We start from the raw sequence: 18,232 nt of genomic DNA, 5'->3' as shown, positions 1-18,232 counted from the left end.
CTTTGGGCTGAATCGCATATACACGCAACTGTGTATTGACACAGTCACATACCCTAATTTTCCAAGTGTTTTTCAAGTCTTTCTGTCCCAAAAGATTTGTTTGTTGGTCTGAGTATTTCCTGAACAGTCAGTTTTTGTTGTTAGTCTTTGGTTTTGCAGCAAGTTAACGGTTTTGAATTCTTTCCTGTTGTGGAAAGTTTTGGTGTTTCGTTTTGTTGCAAGTGTCATCATTTATGTTTGAGCACACGAGATTTCTTTCTAAGAATATTGGTTGTTCTGGTCTTCCAGAGAAGAAAGAAAGATTGGTTCCAATCTTTGTGACAAACTTTATTTTTGTTATCTTCTTGCTTTGTGTCAGAATTGCATCTTGTGGCCATTTGTTTTTCTCGCTTTTTGAAAATTGTTGATTGACAATTTTGAAAGTTGTCTTTCTTGGTCTTTTGATCATTGTCACCAGGCTCTTTTTGTTGCTTTTCGGTCGTTCAGGGCATCTTGAAACACTTATTTTGTTGAGTTTTCGCCCATATTGAGTTGATAACTTGCAAAGTGTTTTGTTGTCTATATTTCGGTCTTAAGGTCTTCAATAGTATTTGGAGCACTTTTGAAAAGTTGTGTTTTTGCTTTTGTGAAAAAGAAAACTTCTTAAAAAACTTGGTTTTTGCTTTCTTTTGCCTTGTTTTGATTTGGTTTCTTTTTGCGAGTGAGAGTGCACTTTGTTTGTCTTAAGATTTTCTTTTAGTGTTTGGACAAAAATGAGCATTAGGAACTTATATTCTGTCTAAACATCTAAGATGGCTAATTAGAAGCGATAAGAAATTTACTTTCATTCTTTGCTTTAGAGTAATCTTAAGTTTTTTGCATCAGCATATACTCATTGCATTAGGATAGTTTGTGTATCTTTTAGGGCATACATAGTTTTTGTGAGTGTGAAGCTTGTTGAAAGAAAAGAAAAGAGAAATTTATTGCCTTCTTAGAAGTTTCTTAGAACCTGGTAGAAATTTCTTTCATCGAATAACGAAACAAGTGCATTTGCATATAGTTTGGTTTTTATTAATTTCTTTTGCGTTGAAGAACACCACAAGTTTCACTTCCACTTATCCCTTGACTTAAGAACAACCAATTTAAAAGCAAGAGCTAACTAAAATATATTAGAACTTTTTTATATTGTCAATTTAGATACACCAACAAGTTTTAGGATATTTAGGTCCTTGGATTAGGCGAGTGGAAAGTAAACTCTCCAAGGTCACTTTAAACTGTCAAACATAGAAGTCTGAATAAAGAGTGCAAATCCAATAGCGTTAGGGAGACCAGGAAAGCTCCGGATCTGGGAGTTAAGCATGAGGGATTTTGAAGATAAGGAAGAGAGATACCCCCTCTCCTACTTATCGGATCTTACCTCAAGACTGTTCTACCTAGCTTCTGACACGAGTTGGTAACCTTAGTTGCTTATCCTAGGGATCTACATAGGTGGCTGTGGAGGGGAATCCTGTGGCACCTAAGGTCAACGTTGTATCACTCTCAACAGTACTTCTAGAGGGAACCCTTGCGAAGCTCGGGGGCTTGCACTGGCACAGGCTGTTGTTTGGAGGTCAGCGTAACTTCCTCTGATACCTTTGCTGGTAGGCCTGGGCTATCATTATCCCAGACTATCTTCAGAAGGTCCCTTACTTCACTTTCTTGTATTTTGGTGTCCGGTCCTCATCACCCGGAGCGAAAATACTTGGAAGTTGCTTGATTGGTTGTATCTTTAGGGACTTTATAGTTGAGTGCTCTTTTCTCCTTGTATATAGTTGGCTTTAGGTATTTTTGTCTAGTCACTTTTGGAATTTGTATCCTAAGTGATTGACTTACCACTCCACCGATCTTGAAAGGCTTTTGGTTGTTCTTTTGAAAGTTGTGGAGTTTCCTCCTTAAGGGCAAAGGTTTTGATTGTGTGTCTATCTTCCTTGAAAGGTAATTTCTACTTTCCCGCAAGGGAAGGGTCTGCGAATCAGTTATATATGGCCCATATTCCCGTGGAAACCAACCAAGGTACCCTCCCAAAAGGGGATCCTTGTTCTTTTCCTTTCCTTGGAAACGTTGGTACTCCCTTGATGGCCACTTTAAATATTCCTGGATTGAATGTTGGACTACCAGTTTGGCTGTCTCCAAATATTCCAGATGTTCTTGAAGCTTCTCAATTGAATGCTTTATTTCAGGGGCATCACATGGATGTTAATCATTCATATTCTTTCAAAGAGAAATTTGGGGTTCCTCTTTCTCCTCCTTGTAATAAGAAATCTAAAAAGAGGAGAAAGAGGAAAACGAAGAAGAATAATAATTCTATCCATTCATCATCAACCTTTGCCAGTCATGTTGAAGATAAGCCTTCAATCACTACAAGTCATGCCAGGGGCATAAGTCTAGTCACTATAAGTCATACTAGCTATTCATCATCAACCTCTACTAGTCATGTTGAAGATCAACCTTTAGCCACTACAAGTCAAGCTGGGGGCATAAATATAGTCACTGCAAGTCATACTAGCAAAGAGTCACCGACCTCTGCAAGTCATGTTCAGGACTCTCCGCAAACCACTGCTAGTCATGTTAGCGGAATGGAGGTTGATAAGAAACCTTGATGTAGAAGTTTTAAACCTAAGTTCCCTTGTAAGATATGCAAGGGAGACCATCTTACTCATTTATGCCCTCGTATCCGAGAGGTACAAAGCATATGTTCTGAGTTTGAAAGTTCTTCTACTCCTACACCTGATATGGTTTCTCATCAGTCCCATCAACCATTGGTTGATAATGTGGTAGAGCCAGTACAATCTCTGGCTGATTACACTCCTCTTTTGGGGGGTGAAGTGCCTAATAAAAGAGTCTGTTTGATATCTAGTACAGAATCTTCTGGTATAGGGGGCATTCCGGTTTCTTCGAATGTTCCCCCTCCAAGTTCTAGGAGTGTTTCCTTTGATTGGGATAGTCTTGTCGAGCCTCGTCTTCCTTCTGTCGCACCTTTCCAAATAAAGGTCAGAGTAAATTCCACAAATGTATATCAATATATGGTGGACGAAGGATCCTCTACAAGTATTATATCCTCTTTGACTTGGAAAGCTTTGGGTTCCCCAAAGCTGTTGACAGCTCAGGGTCAGTTATTAGCCTATGATAGAAGACCTAGTGAATCTATGGGTTTTCTTCCTCAATTTCCTATTACTTTAGGTGGGAAGACTATCTTAATTGATATTATGGTGGTTGATAGCCCTTTAGACTTTAATATGCTACTTGGGCGTGATTATGTCTATGTTATGAATGCTATGGTGTCTTCACTCTTTCGAGTGATGTGTTTTCCTCATAAAGGGAATATTGTCACTATTGATCAGCTTGAATATGATAACAACCACCCTAAGTTGAATTGACTGCAGAATAGCCCTTGGTTTGTTCCAAGTGTTCAAATAGACTCTACCCTGCCACGGGTGAATTATGTGGCATTGAATCCTCAATGTTCAATTGCTTTTGAGAAGGATCCTTTGAGTTATTATTCTCCTTCTTGGGACTTGTTCCCAACAGTTGACCGAGAGATTCTTCCTATAGGGACATGGGACCCTTTAATTCCCTCTTTCGATCCTTGTAGTTATCATGATTTCTGAATTTGATTTGTCATCAGAGGAGTAACTCTTTGAAGCCATGAATTTTGACTACTAAAGGAGTCCTTGGCCTGAGCCCTACAAGGGGTTTGTCCAAAAGAACTATTATGCATAAGACACAAGGTTGTGTGGTTCCCTGTACCATATTGTATATATAAGGTACACATTTTCAAGTTTTGTATTCTATAACACAAGATTTTATATGAAGTTTATATGTGGGATGTATTAACTTCTTGTCTAGTGTTCCTTTTTATGTATACAGAACTTGGAAGATTCCTCAATTGGAAATTTTTATGGTTGGTCCATTTTGATAGGTATTGGTTCTCGAAACTGGCATATAGGTTAGGTTTTTCCACCTGCATTGTGCACTTATCAGTTTCCTTTCCCATTTTTTCTTTAGGATCAACCCCACCAAGTTATGGTGCAGAACCTTCTCATTGCTTAGAAGTATCATGGCTTGAGTGGTAGAGCCTACCTTATCATGGGTGCCCTAGTTAGTACCTTGTTGTCACTTGGCACTCATGCTAATTTTTTGTCCCTAGGCTCGGGATTCCTCTTTAGTCCCACCATGACTTATGCACTGAAGACTCATTCCTTTTTGCTTCTTCGCTTTGTTCTGGCCTTATACCCTAGAGGCTCCTTCATGTTGAGTTGTACTACTAAATTGCATATTGACTATTTGCACCTTTTGGGCTTTAGCCGGATTCACTTGGACTCGTGTTTAAGCCAAATTTTGACCAAGTCATCTGCAAAACCAAACTTGCATCCCCTTGACTTCTGCAACTTGACACACTATGACCCGTGGAAGGAACATACGTTCGAGTGTCTTTGACCAGTTTTCGCCTCCCTGCATTGAGCATAGGATTGTTCCAATCCCAGGAATTAGATCATCTGCTTCACTGACACTCGTTCTTTCCACGGTATTATAGCATTCTTTTATTCTTTTTCAAGCTTAATGAAAAAGACAAAAATATTATATATTCTAAAAAGAATGGGAACGGGACAATATTTCCATTTATTGTTGGCAGCTAGAGTCATGTCGCCCTTGAACAAAGCACTCAAACAAAGTGTCTCCTCCGTTTGGGTGGGATCTAGCTTGGCTTAGCTATGCCTTAACCTTGTTATTGAGTCAGTCCTCCTCCAATTGGTTATCTCTTCCAATCATATGGAGAGTTCATTCATGCCTCTTGCGTGACGAGCTTATACAAAGTTATCATATGTTGCCACAAAGTCATCATTTGAGTCGTGCTTTTGTTCAAGGGAAGTAAGCCTGAGTCAGCCTCTCTACGGTGTCTCTTGACTCATTTTTCAGTTGGCCATCCCTGATTGTCAGTGTCTTGTCTATCATCACATCAGTTATATTGGTCCTTTACTCGTGTTGGTTTGAGAAGGTCTCCATTGACTTCTTGCTGGCAGGTCTTGTCCTTATCGACGACGACATCTTGCTCTGAGGATAGGCCTAGAGCCACACCCTGGCCCTGTTTTCATTATTGATAGGTCACCTTGTGCTCAACATCGATTAGTATCATGGGTCTTTGATTGAGTGGTTTCCCTTGTGTTCGACATCAACTTACATTATCACACATTGGGATTCATGCAGTACCTTGCTTTCCATTTGACCCTCTTGGTGGATACCTCGTCTCTGTGTCAGCTTTCATTATTGTTTGGTTCAAAGGGTTTCTGTCATGCGCTAGCTACATCTTGTGTATGCCATAAACGTGCTTCGGTTGGGTTACTACATCTTTTTTCGTCCGATTCCTTCCACATTATTGGCCTATGAGTTACGCTCGCACTAGATTGATGAAGGATGCCTTAATGCCTTCCTTCGAGTGGATCTTTCCCCATCGACTACGACTCATTGCTCTGGGGCAAAGGTCTAGAGTCCATTTTGTAGTACCTAGGGGTTTGCAGTCATCAGTGGCAGATCCTTCGCTAATGACAGTGGGAAACTATCATTGTCTCCTGATCGATAGATTCTTCTAGGTGTTTGACTTCAGATCATCTATTCACACTTTTTAGATTGTACTGGGTACCTTGACTCTCATTATCATTATCGGTGAGTAGTCTCGCATTTGTTAACGATATACGTCAATGACTGGTAATCAATCGATTTCTCACATGGTCGACTTTGGCTCATTCATTCCCATTGTGTAGAAATGTACCACGGTGGTCGATGAAGACCTCGGGTTGCATCCGCATTCATTGGTTCACTTGACAGTTACTCTTGTTGCTGCTAGTTGATACCATTCCACCTTATATGTTGCAGTCATTCATGGCGACATTCTATATGTTGGTACATGAGTTTGCAGTGTAGTACCATCTTATTCCATCATGTTCATTTGGTACTTTTTGGATCAGTCTTTGATATTAGTGATTAGCTTCATCTTTTAGCATCATTGACATTCTTATATGTGATATTCAGACATGTACTTGTTCGATCATGATCAGATGATCCATTATGTATTTCTAGTCTTCTATAATTGTATACTTAGTGGATCTGCTTGTACTTCATATGCGAACATGATTTACTTTTTCTGAGCATGGGTATGCCCACCTCAGGCAATGTTTCTTTCTGATCTCGTTTTGTGGCTTGGCAGGCTGAAATCTAGTGAAGTCCTTCTCAGTTTTTGACATGTTTCCTTTCCATGTACTTAATACATTTCGACCATCATGTACCCCTTCTGACCTCATATATTAGGGGGCATATGTTATAGCTCCAAATCTCACCCTTGATATTTGTGATGCTGCATTTATGGCCTAGGGAAACCCCTCCTTCCAAACTTGGTCCAAATACTTAAAAAACAGTGTTTTACTCCCTGTACATGACATTGCCCTGAGCTAAATGTGTGTGTATGTGGGTAAGTGTATACCCAACCCACGTATATGTATTAAAACACTTAAAAAAGTTAAATCTCCTTAATTTCGGGTATAGATCATGGATTTTACCTATTGATTACCTATTAGTGCCGTGGCCCAACTGTTCCCAACGAATTCCCAACTAAAAATACTTTGGGAGAAGTATAAAAAGGCTTCAATGGGAAGGCCTTAGGGAGGAGAGAAGAGAGAGAATTACTCTGCTAAGATTATCCTTGATCAAGTCTGATGATACCTGTGCTTCCAACACTTCCCCCACTATAGGAAACCCTTGTTTCCTTGAGTTTTGATGTCATTTCACTAGTTGGGATATCCTTATGTGAGTCATGGAAGGAGCCTTTTGAAGACTTGAGATTGGACAGACTCGGAGGACAGTTCCTCTTGGAGCCAGCAAGAGGAAGATTCAAGTGATATCATTCCTTGCTTTGTTTTAGTTATCTACAATAAAAGAAACATTTGTCTTGTTCCCGAAATCAATCTTCTTCATGCATATGATGTTATTGTTATGGTTTACATATTAATAATTGTTTCAATGTATAATTAACCATCTTTCAATAAGTTATGAAGTTTATTTCTATTTGATACTTTGTCCATATATGGCTATGCTTCTTTGAATTGGTTGTTTTGCAGGTTCAAGGATTGAGAGGAACTCCAAGAGGGTTTGGATCCTGGATGGATCTACCCGAACGAAGGACCCCCAAGTGCACCTCTCTTCACGTAGTTTGCTTATTTAAATATCATGGCTGTGTGGAATGCTTGTTTTTTACTGTAGAAAACCCCTACTCTGCTAGGGTGTTGACCCAAAACCCTAGGTAAATTTGTCCCTCAACACCCTGGAAAGTGGATTTGACATACTTACCAAGTGTGCATCACTTGCAAACATCATGTTGGTCAAGGGTGCATTTTCGAGAGACCGGTGGTAATCTACTGCATTATTTTTAAGGCTCCATGGTGTAAATGACCCATGCACATGTGCTAGAGTTCTCCGACATCTCTAATTTGCACATTTTACGCCTTGCTACTCAGTGAAATGCAAGTATCCACCTTAAGTTTGTAGATATTTTTCACTCTAACTCTAATTTGTTTCACTTTCCCTGTAGCTACATGCTTTAGAAAAGCTTTGCCCTTGTTGAACATAATATCATAACCTTTGTCCTCCAATACAACTATAGAAATCAAATTCTTCTTTAGCCTAGGTACATACATAACATCTTTCAGATGAAGATGGGAGCCTAAATCCCTCTTAAAGGTGACAATACCAATTCCTTTGGTACTATACCTCCCATCATCTCCAAATTATATGTGCATCTGGAGATCCTTCTCCTCTAGGCTACTGAAGAATTCTTTACATCCTGTCATATGGAATGAGGCACTAGAATCTAGGTACCACACACTCCCCATTACAGTGCTTTCCATGCATGCAATCAGGGTGAATTCCAATTTGAATTGGGAGGTGAAAGAATCACCTCCTACTGATCCTTAGGTCTTATTATTAGATTTCTTATGGAAACACTTGGCTACATAATGTCCATATTCGTGGCAATGAAAATATTTTATCTTGTTGAGGTCCTTCTTCTTGCCATTTTTTGGTTGGACCCAGGCTTGCCTTAGGCCTTCTTTCCCTTTCCTACCAAGGAAAGTTTTTCTTCCTCCTTATATTTGGATGTTACTCCATCTCTAGCATTCCTTCAAACTTCTTCCTACACCAAATCGAACCAAAGTCTCCCCTAATTTGGTAATTTTCCCCTTCCTTTTATAGAGTCCTGGTAGTTGTGCCAGGATTTTTGAAGGCCTAGGAGAGCTAGGCTCACTAGATCAAAATATGGCACATTTTCTCCTACTCCTCCAAGTTCATCTCGAACCTAAGTGAATTTGGAGAGGTATTATGGAATGGTTTCATTTTTATACATTTAGATGCTTCTGAGCTTGTCCTTCAATGACAATTTCCTAACATCACCGCTATTTTTGAATAATTCATTGAGGGTCTTCCACATAGAAAATTAAGTTTCCTTGCCATCTAAATTCGAGACTATGTAGTATCTCACACCCTCCAAGTTGATCCTCCTGGATTTTGCAATATACTTCTTCCACTAGGTTAACTATTTTGCATCTGATGACACTAGTTTTGGAATATCAGTTTAGGTGTATTCCAACACTCCATTATCATTAAATACAACTTCCATCATGTCCTTCCAATCTATGAAATTAGAGGTTTCCTCTAGGGCATACTCCAATATCAATCTGTTGAAAGAATTTTTCCCGCACAATGGAAAACTCCTTCAATGAATCTGCAAATTGAAATTTCTAAAGTAGAAGATCTATGTACTAGTTTCTGGTTTGTTTTCAGCCTGTGATACCATGTAGAAATGGTAAGTATTTTTTTATTACTGATGAATTCGAACTAGAATCAAGAGATACAAATTTCTTCTACAATTTGTGAAATAGAAAATCATAAGATAGAAACACATGCAATGACATGCAACCATCAAAACACAAGGAACACAATGATTTATAGGGGAACCGAACTAGGAAAAACCCTTATGCTGATTTTCACTAATTAGATGAGAATGTGAAATTATTACAATGTCAGCTTCAAGCTCTGAAGCACACCCTACACTGTAAAATTGTTCTTCTGTTGAATGACTATCTCTAGCCAACACTTAGCCTATTCAAGCCCCCCAACTTCCTCGTGTTTCCTTGAGAAATCCTAGAGAAATTGAGCTCCTAAAGAATAGGTGAATTCTCTATTTCCTTGCGCAAATCCAAGGGAATTGGTCACACGCTTAATTTCCAAGCCTGTAAACTCAACTAGTATACAATTAATGATTACAATGTGCCTTTTCCTCCACTCCAACTAGGAAATTCGAATTCCATGCATGTTTGTGCTATTTTTGGTTGATTTACTAGTTAACAACAATCATAACTACTCAACTAACCTTCAAATGACTCAAGTAATGACTAGAGCTCAGTTAAAGAAGTTAAAATGAAAATAAATGAACTAGATTGCTAAATTTTAGAAATCACTACATGCACAACTCTACTCCAAGCCTACAAACTCAAATTTTCTAATCTCATTAGGTGGAAAGGCCATGTCACTCAAGTTAATTGCAATCTAAGTCATCCTCCTAGCGTGGAAAAGTGAATTTGTTCATTTTACTAAGGCACAAGTCAAATGGAGGATTTTCTTACTACATTTCTAATATAATGACCAGTTTCCCCAATGTAGGGGGTCCCACAGAAACATGGGACCAAAATTTACACACCTTTCATGTTTCTAGGTTCCGCCGGGTCTTTGACTAATCTTAGGGAGCTACAAGTTGTGTTTAGGGGTCTAAAGGTGGAGGAAACATTGTGTTTCCTAAGAATATAAGAAATCTTATCAGTATTCCCTTGGAATAAAGGGAAGTTGAACGTTAAAAACCAAATCTCCTAGGTTCTTTCTTTATCTTAGGACCTTTTCTTGCTTTTAAAAAAGCCTTGATACCTTTGGATTTGCTATAACCATTCTTCTCAAAAACATTAAGGTGATGGGTTTTCTCACCCTCTAGGTGACTCTCATCAGAAACCCACAAAGCTCGAGTAGCTAATGTATTTAGAATTCCCAGCTATTGGGATGGATAATTGATACAAGGAAGCAGTTTAGTGCTAAAAAATGCTCGAAACCTATATGATTGGATAGATCTCAGCGATTTGAATCCAACGGAATTCGTTTCACACAAAATTGATATCAGATCCTCTCAATATCACGTTCTCATCGAATTTCCAAACAATTTTTTGAATTTAGGCTTCTATGATCCATATTACATTAAGAAGAGTCTTTTCGGTAGAAATCACATAGGAGAAAATTATGCTGATAAGTTTCGAACCAGCTAGTGTGGTTCATCATCAGGACCAGATGAAGATGCAGATCATGGCACACGCTTAAATAGAGGACGACGTGGAGACCAAAAGACCATATAATGGCTAGATTATGAAAATTCATATTTTAATAATGATTATTAAGATCAAATAATATTCCTATAACAACTAATATGTCACAACTCATGTTGATGGTGGGGTTCCTGATGGTCCTGCAATCCCCCTTGAATGGTTGATGCCTCTCAACCTCGTGTATTCTTTTGCAACATGTCCTTCCACCATGCAGTGCGTACACCATACATTGTGTCTAGCTGGTTAAACTGGTTGTAGATCTTTTAGTTTTTCTGTTAAGTTGGCGATCTGATTTTGGAGGCCCATGATTGACGGGTCCTACAATCTCCCCTCGAATACGCATGCAGGTATCCTTCCATGGCCTCTATATGCAACGATTGCTCTAAAGCATCTTGGAGAGTCCCAATCTTTTGTTGTGCCAATGGTGTTATTGTAAGGGGTAAGAGTGCCTTGATGAACCAGTCCCTCTGGTGATTAGGATAGAAGGTGTAACTCAGCTTAGCAATAGCATCCCTAAATCCCTACATCAATTCCCAACTAGTTTCACCTTCCTTCTGCTTGATTTCCCATAGTTCTGATAACTCCTATTGGTCAGTTTTTGATACTTTGAATTCTTGCACGAATCCTCTCTTGATATCATCTATTGTGGGATTCTAGTTATGCTCTGCCGAATTTATAAACTAATGTAGAGCTCTCTCCCTCAACGTGGTCTAGAACTCAAATGATTTAACGTTACCTGGCATCTGACGCACTCTCCATATAGCTTCACAGAGGTACTAGTGTTGTTCTACGTCTTCATTCCCTCTACGAGAAAATTCAAGGTATCTAGTGAAAGATCCTGCCATGGTTACCCGAGTATCTGCCAACAATATGAATCCTTTGTTTCTGGGTTGCTGAGATCCTTGTAGTCCTAAATTACTAATACTGATAATTCAACTTTTATTTATTGTATTAAAACTTGCGTTATATTTCTCATGCACGATGTGTACCCGTATCACTTTAGCTAACTTAGCAACAAGTTTATCAGGATTATTGTAAGGCACCATGGGAAGGTTGGGATGGATACTACATGTACTTCGAAGATTCTCCTGCTGATCTCTTATGTATGTTTCATCTTCAATGAATAATCTTCGCATGGCATTATTCATTTCCTCTTCCATTTCCTCTTCACGACCGTTACAAATTTTTCCCTCGGGCATTTTTCCTGCATCCTGTAAGGGAGAGTCACCATCATTATATTGGATTTTCTTCTTCCCAACAACATTCTTGTCTTATCCTACATATTCCTCCATTCTCTTTCCCTTTTTTGAGCTCATCAACATTGCCCCTGCTTGGTGAGGTCCCATTCGTCTCTTTTTCAGAGTTTGAACTGCTCTCGCTTGCCACTTGTTAGCTAATAGCGTTCTCCTCTACACCCTAATGTCTCTAGCTTTCCACAATCCTTATACATCCATTCCTTTAGCAACATCTCTACTCCCCAACTGGTATCATCCTCCCCTTAGGTCCTTCCCCCAGTACTGGGGTTTTATGGTACCATGGTTGTTGTAGGTAAAGGTAGAAGCCCTTATTCCACCATGAACATCTTAATCCACAATGGAACTTCCCTCACCAGCTTCCCTCTTAATCCCGACTTGCAGACCGCTTCTGCCCCCAAGAAGGAAAAATAATTCTCTGCGAAAAACTCGACTTTGTATCCTTATACTGTAGTGTGTACCCAAAAATCTACTGCCCTTGTCAGATCTATATCCAAGTGTCGAAGTGATACAAGGTCTAAGGGAACCTAGTTGTGATGGGCTGGCATCAATCCTTCTAATTGATTCGGCACTTTTAGCCTCCTTAACCAATTATACAAGTCTTCTAGGAACCTACACTAGAAGATCTCATATTGGTCACTCACAACCTCATACTACAAACTCTCTCTAATAACTTTGGCAATAGGCTAACCCCATTGAATAAAATGTTCTGATATAAACTAATCTTATCTTTTATCCCACGAATCCCGAATCTCTTTCTTAAATATCCTCGACACCATATTCCAAACTAGTTCTTATAACTTCAGGTCCTGGCAACGGAACCATTTGTTGGCACAAAAATGACATCAGGGAAGGACCTTAGGTTCAAGCACAAAGAGCCAACAATGGTTCGTTGTAGTCTAGGACAACGCCAACATTTTCACCTTACCCCAAGGGATAAGGAGTCTCACCCGAGGCGTGTCGCGACCGAAACTAAGAAGGGTTCAGTATAGGGTTAGGGATATCTTAACCATTACTCTATAAGTGGCCCTGTGCATATATTCAGACTAACAATATATCAACATGAGGATCAATCTACCATGAGCATAGACTCGCAACACATTCAAATTTTTAGTGGGTCCAAACATTGCAATCAAATACACACATTGTACCAAGTAACCAATCTGACTCCTCTTTTATATTGATTCAACAGAAAATCATTACATTATACATTAGGCCTCATCCATAGACAATTGCATGAAATACCTGATTACATCACACCAGTGATTGCAACAGACTTCAACTCCAGCTTCCCAGCTATTGCTCTAGCATTCAGGTTTGATGCTCTGGTAGCCTGCATCCTCCTCGTTGCTCGTCCATGACCATAAATATTCAACCCCTCTCTCCTTGCGGCCTTCTCCTTTTGTATTCACCTCTGTCAGTTACACTACCAGTTCTTACTCAGCTGTCTCTTTCCTTGGCTTCCTCTTGTTCGCCTTGTCTGCTCAGTTGCCCCTGCTTTCTGCTAACACATTGTCATGACTGTCCCGCAACTACCTGTTCCTATTTTCCTCCCTAGCTATCTTCTTCACAACCTGAAAGTTTCTTCCGCCACCTATTTCCTCTTCTTCGTATCTTCAAAATATTTGAAAATTCAAAGTGAAGGCCCAAAAAAAAGGTAGCTAAAAGAACCACTACAACGTGCTAAAGAAGGTATGTACAACTCCTACAATGAAGATTTCGTTTATCAAATAGAAAAACTTGAAAAATCCATTAAAAGAAAATATAGTTTAGTCGTTCTACTAGAATAAAAATAGGGAACATGTGAGAGACTAGAAGAAGAGAACGATCATTTAAAACAAGAGTTTTTCAAGGTGTACAAGGAAACAATCACAAAAACAAGCAAAGATGAAATTCTGATCTTGAAAGTAAAATTAGAAGAAGATAAGAGAAAGGAAGAAGTATTTGTGATTTGATCCATGAATGGGAAGAAAATTGTCAAAGTCTTGAGGCAGGGGTCGTCTCCATGAGAATGGATCTTGAGAAAGTAGAGACTGGGAAAGGTTTAAATGAAAATTTTGCAGAAGGCACAAGAAAGATAGATCAGATTCTAAATTTTCAAAGGTCTTCAGGAAACAAATTTTTTTGGGATACTCAATAGAGGAATATTCTATCGGAAAGACAAACTTTAGGTCCACACGATTTGAGGAACCACAAAACTATGCAAATAATCTTCAAGAATGAATCAATAAAGACAAAAGGGAAGCAAGGAAAAGAGGACATCATCACTGGAATAATGACTCCAACGACCCCAAGGAGCCACACCAACGGAGAATGAATGAATCGGCCAAACAATAGAGGTATCTACATGCACAAACTCATAAATATTCCAGCAATAAATAAACTTATTTATTTTATGGTTACTATTATCAGTGTCACATCTTTGGACATAAGGTTGTTGATTGTAGAAGGATCAAAGTTGAAAGAAATGAAAATCCTAGATATAATAAGTATCATAATTTTAGATCTCAGAACTCTCCTCTCAAAGATTGAAATGCCTGATCTCCCCTGTTAAGTGATGTTGAGGTTTCAAATGTAATGATTTTGGGCATGAGGCAAGTGAGTTTAGAAGCAATTTTGAGTACCTATCTAAGTCCCAGAATATTTAGTAGTCAACTTCTCAAAAGGATAAGGAGAATTGGAAACAAAAAACTGAAAAGAGCATGCAATGTGGACTTTCTCTATCCACACATAATCAAGAGAACAGATGGTATGTGGATAGTGGTTATTCCAAGCATATGACTAGGGACACGAGAAAAATTTCACTTGCTAAAAGAAAAAGACAGAGGGAACATTGTCACTTTCAAGAACAATGCCCCAACAAGAATTAAGGGTAAAGGCATAGTTAGTCTGGATCAAAAGATGAAATCTCAAAATGCGTTGTATGTGAAAGGTCTCAAGCACAAGTTGCTTAGTGTAATCCAGATGTGTGATAATGGCTATGATATGATCTTTCGATCTAAGTATTGTTATATCCAAAATGAGAAAGATGGAAAGCTGGTGGGAAAAGTAGTCAGAACTCACAACAATGCATATGTGTTTGATCTCTCCAGAGTAAACTACTATTTAAGAAAAATGAATGAAGCATGATTATGGCATATGAGACTTTGTCATATGAATTTTGACAGTTTTATCGGAGTCAGAAATATGGGAGTGATGAGAGGTTTTCCAAGACTGTCAAGGCCTAATAATTCAATCTGCAAGTCATGTAAATTTGATAAGCAGACTAGGACTCATTTCAAGTCAAAAGATTTCTCTTCATAGAGCTAATTCACACAGATATCTGCGGCCCAAATAGAGAAAAAATCACAAAAGGAGAAGGGTATTCTATGCTTCTCATTGATGATTTTACCAGGGCCACTTGGATCATGCTCTTAAAAGAAAATTCAAAATCATTTAATAATTTTAAAAAATTTAAAGCTCAAGTAGAAAATGAGAAATACTTAAAGATCAAATGCTTAAGATCGGATAGAGGAGAAGAATACACTTTAAGAGAGTTTGAATAATTTGTGACGAGCATGGAATTAGGAGGCAATATTTAGTGGCTATAACTTCACGACAAAATGGAGTGGTTGAGAGAAAGAAAAAAACAATCCAAGAAATGGCCAGATCTATGTTGGATGAGGAAGATGTATCCCACATCTTCTAGGGAGAAGCAACACAAGCACCCGTAATAAAACTCCCTATGAGTTGTGGATGGGAATACCTGCATCAGTTAAACACTTCAAGGTGTTTGGGAGCAAATTCTTTATCAAAAGGAATGATAAAAATCTAGGAAACTCTGACTCATGCGCTGATGAGGGTATATTACTATGGTACTTTGCTTGATGTAAAGGATATAAGTGTTACAAAAAATGAAAAATAGGGTTGAGGGTTGCATTGATGTAATGGTAGATGAAATATCCTCACAACCCAAGTCCTCCAAAGGAATTATGAACTCATATGGAGAGGAAAAATCAAACACGATGCCCTATGATCAAGAAGAAACAGATTCATATAATGAAGGTGAGGAAACGAGCACAACTCCAAGGCCCAAAACACCTTTGAGGTATGTACAAAAGGAACATCCTAAGATTCATATTCTTGGAGATCAAAGACATGGTTTTCAGACCAGGGAAAAACTTGTTGGCAATTAAAGTTGTGCAAATCTTGTTTTTCTTTCTAAGATTCAGCCTAAAAAGCTTAGCCAAGAAAGTGAGGACAAATTCTAGGTGAGAGCTATGAATAAAGAACTTGACCAAATTGAAAAGAATGAAACTTGGGAGCTTGTTCCAAGAACCAAAGAGAAAAATTTCATTGGAACCAAATGTGTTTTCAAAAATAAGCTAAATGAGCAGGGCCAAGTAATTAGGAACAAGGTTCGATTGGTCTGCAAAGGGTATGCCTAGATAAAAGAGGTAGATTGCAAGGAAACCTTTGCACTAGTAGCGAGACTGGAAGCTATCAAAATGTTTCTTGCCTTTTCCAGTCATAAAAATATCAATGTAAATCAAATGGATGTCAAGTATTCTTTTCTAAATGGAGATTTGGAGGTAGAGGTTTATATTGAGTAGGCAGAAGGATTCATGCTCAGTGAAGATGAAGCTTTTGTGTGAAAACTGAAAAAGGCCTTATATGGACTCAAACAGGATCTGATAGCTTGGTATGCAACACTGGATCAATACCTTTAGCAACAAGGCCTTAAGAAAGGTATTGTAGACAAAAATTTATACATAAAGTCTGAAGGTGATCATTACTAATTGTAGTAGTATATGTGGATGACATAATATTTGGAAGCGACATGGAACAATTGGGATATCAATTCACCAACTACAAGCAGGAAAAATTCAAGATGTCCATGATCAGAGAGTTGTATTTCTTCTTGGGATTGAAAATTTCACAATCTCAAAATGGAGTGCTTATATCCCAATCTAAGTACCTATGAGAAACTTTGAAGAAGTTTGGGTTGGAAGATTGCAAGTGAGCTAGCACACTTATGGTTATAGGCTGCAAATTGTGAAAATAATATGAGATACCACTAGTAAATCAAATTGAATATGAATCCATTATAAGAAGCTTGTTGTATCTCATAGCTTCATGACTAGACATCATGCAAGCGATTGGTCATGTCGCCATATTTCAAGCATTCCTTCATGAAATTCATGTCATCATTGTTAAAATGATCTTCAAATATCTTCAAGGGGAAATAGATTATGGATCTTGATATGCTAAAATAAGAGAGTTTAAGATGAATGCCTACACTAATGCTGATTTTTTAGGGAGTATTAATGACATGAAGAGAACCTAAGGTGCAACATTATTTTTAAAAATTTTCTTAGTGTCATGGGTTAGCAAGAAACAAGCCTTCATTTCTTACAACTGCTGAAGCAGAGTATATTTCAGTTGCCACCTTTTTCTCACAAATTCTATGGATGAAGCAATCCTTGAAGGATATTAAGGTAGAGTTGATTGATTCTATTCCAATCATGTGTGATAATAAGAGTGCCATCAGTATCTCTAAGAATCCTATCATGCATTCCAAGACCAATCACATTCCTATAAAGTTCTATTTTTCAAGAGAACAAGTTGCAGCCAATGTTGCTAGACTTGAATATGTGGCCACTAAAGACAAACTTGAAGGTATATTTACTAAGCCACTAGAAAGAGAACCCTTTGAATATCTTAGGCAACAAATAGGAGTTGTGACTCCACCTCCCAAATGACTCAATTTTGGTGTGTTCTGGTAGCTACTCATCATGTGGGATCAATGGAAGAGTAACTTGCAGTAGTTTAGGGGATGTATTCAAGGGAATTCTTTACCATTGATGCCAAAGGGAGAGAATATTACTAGAGAAATTGAGAAGAACAATAGTAAACAAAACCATGTCTAGTTTTAGGGGGAGCTTATGTTGTTTCCATCAATGCCAAGGGGCATATTGTTGGCCAATTGAGATTGTCTGATTATGGCATTTGGTATGTTGGAATTGATGTCAATGAGACTAGCATTGAGGAAGAGAGATTTGCAGCCATGTTTCAAGTAATAGATGGGCTCAAAGCCTACATCAGGCCTACTCCACTGGAAAGTGTTGTGAAAGAGCTTTCCAACAATATGTGGATGTCCATAAATGACCTCTTGGATCAAAATTTATTGATTGCCGAAGTTAGGGTCTTAAAGTCCAAGGCAGACTGAATTTCGTACCTATAATTTTAGAAGGCTGAATATCGGAAGTAGGTCCAGGACCTCAGAACTTCAAATATCACAGGAAGGTAGCATATCAAAACTCAATATCGGAAGGATCAGAGTATCGACATATTGAAATTTTGTAACTCCTTTATAATTCCTTTTGAGAAAAGTTCTGATCCAATACTCAAGCAAGAGAACATTAGGACCTGATATCAGAACCTCAGAGTAGATGGAATATTAGAATATCGAAAGTAGGAAGGGATTTCAGAACCTGAGGGTTTTGTATGTCATTGTAAATTTAATTCTTTTGAAAGGGCCAAGATTGTGAGAAATGTAGTTTACAAAGGAAT

This window comes from Pinus tabuliformis, chromosome 4_1 (genome assembly GCF_031772625.1).
Source record: "Pinus tabuliformis cultivar Carrire ecotype Pingquan chromosome 4_1, CPIR1, whole genome shotgun sequence".
Lineage (NCBI taxonomy): Eukaryota > Viridiplantae > Streptophyta > Pinopsida > Pinales > Pinaceae > Pinus > Pinus tabuliformis.
This window is presented reverse-complemented; position numbering follows the sequence as displayed.